The sequence below is a fragment of the Arachis duranensis genome, chromosome 9 (assembly GCF_000817695.3).
Source record: "Arachis duranensis cultivar V14167 chromosome 9, aradu.V14167.gnm2.J7QH, whole genome shotgun sequence".
In the NCBI taxonomy this organism is placed as follows: Eukaryota; Viridiplantae; Streptophyta; class Magnoliopsida; order Fabales; family Fabaceae; genus Arachis; species Arachis duranensis.
Window position 1 is genome coordinate 56,093,419 of NC_029780.3, and position 6,223 is coordinate 56,099,641.

Sequence of the window (6,223 nt, forward strand, 5' to 3'; positions counted from 1 at the left end):
CCTCTCAACACCAAACTTAGAGTTTGGTTGTGCCCTCCCAACACCAAACTTAGAGTTTGAATGTGGGGGTTTTATTTGACTCTGTATTGAGAGAAGCCTTTCATGCTTCTTCCCTTTCCTGTCTGCAAACCATGGTACTTCCTGAATGGTGAAGAGTTGCTCATTGGAAAGGTTTCAGAGATCTCAGTAGGAGGGTGGGGTGCTCCAGCTACTGGTTCTATCCGGGACAGGTGATCAGCTACTTGATTCTCTGTCCCCTTTCTGTCTCTTATTTCTATATCAAACTCTTGGAGAAGCAACACCCATCTTATGAGCCTGGGTTTTGAATCCTGCTTTGTGAGTAGATATTTAAGAGCAGCATGGTCAGTGTACACAATCACTTTTGATCCTACTAGATAGGATCTAAACTTGTCAATGGCATAAACCACTGCAAGTAACTCTTTTTCTGTGGTTGTGTAATTCTTCTGTGCATCATTTAAAATACGGCTAGCATAATAAATGACGTGCAGAAGCTTGTTATGCCTCTGTCCCAACACTGCACCTATGGTATTGTCACTGGCATCACACATTAGTTCGAATGGTAATGTCCAGTCTGGTACAGAGATGACTGGTGCTGTGACCAGCTTAGCTTTCAGAGTCTCAAACGCCTGCAGACACTCCTTATCAAAGATAAATGGCGTGTCAGTAGCTAGCAGATTACTCAGAGGTTTGGCAATTTTTGAAAAATCCTTTATAAACCTTCTGTAGAATCCTGCATGCCCCAGAAAGCTTCTGATTGTCTTAACATTGGTAGGTGGTGGTAAATTTTCAATTACTTCAACTTTAGCTTGATCCACCTCTATTCCCTTGTTTGAAATTTTATGCCCAAGGACAATCCCTTCAGTCACCATAAAGTGACATTTTTTCCAGTTTAAAACTAGGTTGGTCTCTTGGCATCTTTTCAGAACAAGTGCTAGATGGTTAAGGCAGGAGCTGAATGAGTCTCTAAATACTGAAAAGTCATCCATGAAGACTTCCAAAAATTTCTCTACCATGTCTGAGAAGATAGAGAGCATGCACCTCTGAAAGGTTGCAGGTGCATTACACAAACCAAAAGGCATCCTTCTATAGGCAAACACTCCAGAAGGACATGTGAATGCTGTTTTCTCTTGGTCCTGAGGATCTACTGCAATTTGGTTGTAACCTGAATAGCCATCCAAAAAGCAATAATATTCATGACCTGCTAGTCTCTCTAACATCTGGTCTATGAATGGTAAAGGAAAATGATCCTTCCTTGTGGCTGTATTGAGCCTTTTGTAGTCAATACACATACGCCACCCTGTAACTGTTCTTGTAGGAACCAGTTCATTCTTTTCATTATGAACCACTGTCATGCCTCCCTTTTTGGGGACAACGTGGACAGGGCTCACCCAGGGGCTATCAAAAATAGGATAAATAATCACAGCCACTAGTAACTTAGTGACCTCTTTCTGCACCACCTCCTTCATGGCTGGATTTAGCCGCCTCTGTGGTTGAACCACTGGCTTAGCATCATCTTCCAATAGGATCTTGTGCATGCATCTTGCTGGGCTAATGCCCTTAAGATCACTTATGAACCACCCAAGAGCTGTCTTGTGTGTCCTTAGCACTTGAATTAGTGCTTCCTCTTCCTGTGGATTTAAAGCATAGCTTATGATCACTGGAAAAGTGTCACCTTCTCCCAGAAATGCATATTTCAGGGATGGTGGTAGTGGCTTGAGCTTGGGTTTAGGAGGCTTATCCTCTTCCTGAGGAATTTTCAGAATTTCTTTTATTTCCTCTGGTTCCTCCAGGTCAGGCTGAACATCTTTAAAAATGTTCTCTAGCTCTGATTCGAGACTCTCAGTCATATTAACCTCTTCCACTAGAGAGTCTATAATATCAACGCTCATACAGTCATTTGGGGTGTCTGGATGCTGCATAGCTTTGACAACATTCAACTTAAACTCATCCTCATTGACTCTCAGGGTTAATTCCCCTTTTTGGACGTCAATGAGGGTTCGTCCAGTTGTTAGGAAAGTTCTTCCTAGAATGAGAGTTGCACTCTTGTGCTCCTCCATTTCCAGTACTACAAAGTTAGTGGGAAAGGCAAATGGCCCAACCTTGACAATCATGTCCTCAATTACGCCTGATGGATATTTAATGGAGCCATCAGCAAGTTGGAGGCATATTCGGGTTGGTTTGACTTCATCAGCCAAGCCAAACTTTCTGATAGTGGATGCAGGTATTAGGTTGATACTTGCCCCAAGATCACATAGAGCTTTCTTGGTACAAGTACCCTCTAATGTGCATGGTATCATAAAGCTTTCAGGATCTTTAAGCTTCTCTGGTAAGCTCTTTAATATGACTGCACTGCATTCTTCAGTGAGAAAAACTTTTTTAGTTTCTCTCTAATCCTTCTTATGACTTAAGATCTCTTTCATGAACTTAGCATAAGAGGGTATTTGCTCAAGTGCCTCTGCAAATGGAATCTTTATTCCAAGAGTCCTGAGATAGTCTGCAAAGCGAGCAAATTGTTTATCCTGTTCCGCTTGGCGGAGTTTCTGAGGATAAGGCATCTTGGCTTTATACTCTTCAACCTTAGTTGCTGCAGGTTTATTCCATACAGAAGTGGTTGAAGAAGCCTTTTTAGAGGGATTACTATCAGCACTCTCAGCTGTCTGGTTCCCCTTTTGCGTTTGAACGCCAGGATTGGGTGGAAAATGGGCGTTTAACGCCAACTTTTCCCCCTTTTCTGGCGTTTGAACGCCAGAACTGGGCAAGGAATGGGCGTTTAACGCCATTGGCTACCCATTGGGCATTTAACGCCACTTTCTTACCCTTTTCTGGCGTTTAAACGCCAGAATCATTCCTCTCTGGGCTCTTACTGTCCTCAGAGGGATTTTGGGTAGTTGGTGGGTCATCCTCTGTCAGTTGTTCCTTTCTTAGCTTTTTGCTGCTTTGAGTTGATACATTCAATGTCTTCCCACTCCTTAATTTAACAGCTTGGCATTCTTCTGTTATCTATTTAGATAACTGCTGTTTTGTTTGATTCAACTGTGATCTATGGTCTTGTTGGCAATTTTTGTTTCTTGGAGCATCTCTTTAAATTTTGCCAACTGTTTTGTCATCAGGAGTAATTGCTGATTAAGCTCAACAATATGTTCTTGAGGATTAGGATCAGTAGCTACTGCCATAGCTTCTTCTTTGTTAGGATCAGTAGTTACTGCCATAGCTTCTTCTTTTATAGAGGACTCACTGCTTGAGTATAAATGTTGATTTCTAGCAACCGTATCTATGAGCTCTTGAGCCTCTTCAATCGTCTTCCTCATGTGTATAGATCTACCAGCTGAGTGGTCTAAAGACATCTGAGCTTTTTCTGTAAGCCCATAATAGAAGATGTCTAACTGTACCCACTCTGAAAAAATTTCAGAGGGGCATTTCCTTAGCATACCTCTATACCTCTCCCAGGCATTATAAAGGGATTCATTATCCTCTTGTTTAAAGCCTTGGATGTCCAGCCTTAACTGTGTCATCCTTTTTGGAGGGTAAAATTGATTCAGGAATTTGTCTGATAACTGTCTCCATGGTTTTATGCTTGCTGTGGGTTGGTTTTTCAACCACCTCTTAGCTTGATCTTTTACAGCAAATGGAAATAGTAACAATCTGTAGACATCCTGATCATGTACTGTGTCAACAATTTGTAAGAACTGTGCCAGAAACTCAGTAGGTTCTTCCTGTGGAAGACTGGAATACTGGCAATTTTGCTACACCATGATAATGAGTTGAGGATTTAGCTCAAAGCTGCTTGCTTTAATGGGAGGTATACAGATACTACTCCCATATGCAACTGTAATGGGGTTAGCATATGACCCCAGAGTCCTTCTGGACTGCTCAATTCCACTTAGGTCCATGATGGAGAAAGGGAGATATGAGGAAAGAGAAAAAGAACAAAATGACACCAAACTTAAAATTTTTAGAAAATCAAACACAAATTTTCGAAAATTTTAAAGGAAAACACAAAGAAGACACCAAACTTAGAATTTTTAAAGGTAAAGAAACAACTAAGACTATGCAAATTCGAAAAATTAAGAGAAAGTAAAAGCATGCAATTGACACCAAACTTAAATTATGAAACTAAACTCAAATAAAAGACTCTAAACCAACAAAAATAAAACAGTCCTAATCTAAGCAACAAGATAAACCCTCAGTTGTCCAAACTCAAACAATCCCTAGCAACGGCGCCAAAAACTTGGTGCACGAAATTGCAATCACACTTTTTCAGTCCCGCACAACTAACCAGCAAGTGCACTGGGTCGTCCAAGTAATACCTTACGTGAGTAAGGGTCGATCCCACGGAGATTGTCGGCTTGAAGCAATCTATGGTTATCTTGTAACTCTTAGTCAGGATATCAATAATTCTCAGGTTTAATTGTGAAAAGTCAAAGAACATGAAATAGATACTTGTTTTGCAGTAATAGAGAACAGGTTGAGGTTTTGGAGATGCTCTATCTTCTGAACCTCTGCTTTCCTACTGTCTTATTCTTCATGCATGCAAGGCTCCTTCCATGGCAAGCTGTATGTAGGGTTTCACCGTTGTCAATGGCTACCTCCCATCCTCTCAGTGAAAATGTTCAACGCGCTCTGTCACAGCACGGCTAATCATCTGTCGGTTCTAATCAGGTTGGAATAAAATCCAGTGATTCTTTTGCGTCTGTCACTAATGCCCAGCCTTCAGGAGTTTGAAGCTCGTCACAGTCATTCAATCCTCGAATCCAACTCATAATACCACAGACAAGGTTTAGACCTTTCGGATTCTCTTGAATGTCGCCATCAATTCTAGCTTATACCACGAAAATTCTGATTAAGGAATCTAAGAGATATCCACTCAGTCTAAGGTAGAACGGAGGTGGTTGTCAGGCACACGTTAATAGGTGAGAATGATGATGAGTGTCACAGATAATCACATTCATCAAGTTGAGGAACAAGTGATATCTTAGAATGGAAGCAAGCGTGATTGAATGAAAAACAGTAGTAATTGCATTAATCCATCAAGACACAGCAGAGCTCCTCACCCCCAACCATGGGTTTAGAGACTCATGCCGTAGAAGGTACAGTATGAAACGTGTAAAGTGTCATGAGGTCAAGATACAATGTCAAAATATCCTATTTATAGTGAACTAGTAACCTAGGATATACAGAAATGAGTAAATGACGTAAAAATCCACTTCTGGGGTCCACTTGGTGTGTGCTTGGGGTGAGCATTGAAGCTTTCTTGTGTAGAGACTTTTCCTGGAGTTAAACGCCAGCTTTTGTGCCAGTTTGGGCATTTAACTCCAATTTTTGTGCCAGTTTCGGCGTTAAATGCCGGGAATTCTGAAGCTGATTTGCAACGCCGGTTTGGGCCATCAAATCTCGGGCAAAGTATGGACTATTATACATTGCTGGAAAGCCAGGATGTCTACTTTCCAACGCAATTGAGAGCGCGCTAATTGGGCTTCTGTATCTCCAGAAAATCCACTTCGAGTGCAGGGAGGTTAGAATCCAACAGCATCTGCAGTCCTTTTTCAGCCTCTGAATCAGATTTTTGCTCAGGTCCCTCAATTTCAACCAGAAATTACCTGAAATCACAAAAAAACACACAAACTCATAGTAAAGCCCAGAAAAGTGAATTTTAAATAAAAACTAATAAAAACATACTAAAAACTAACTAAAATGTACTAAAAACATACTAAAAACAGTGCCAAAAAGCGTATAAATTATCTGCTCATCAGTTATCACCCTGGAAAGGCAAAGTGATGGCAGGTGTGTTGGGTCGGAAATCCTTAACAATTGCTTGGGTGATAATCAAGGAAGAAGTGTTAGTGGATAAGTTTGTGGATCTTAAGCGGGACATTACTGAGGTGGCCGGAAGAGCTTGCTTGAGCCAGTTGCAGACTTCAAGCACGTTTAAGACGAAGATTCAGAGGGCTCAGCAAGATGGGCGGAAGCTTCAGAAATTGTTGCAACCAGTTGGTGATAAGAGGCATGCGGATTTCACTAAGGATGGTGAAGGATTGTGGAGATATAAGGGGGAGGATTCGCATACCGGATGTTAGGAGTTTGTGACATGATTTGTTGTCAGAAGCTCACAACAGTGGGTTGATGAGCGGATAATTTATACGCTTTTTGGCATTGTTTTTAGGTAGTTTTTAGTAAGTTTAAGCTACTTTTAGGGATGTTTTCA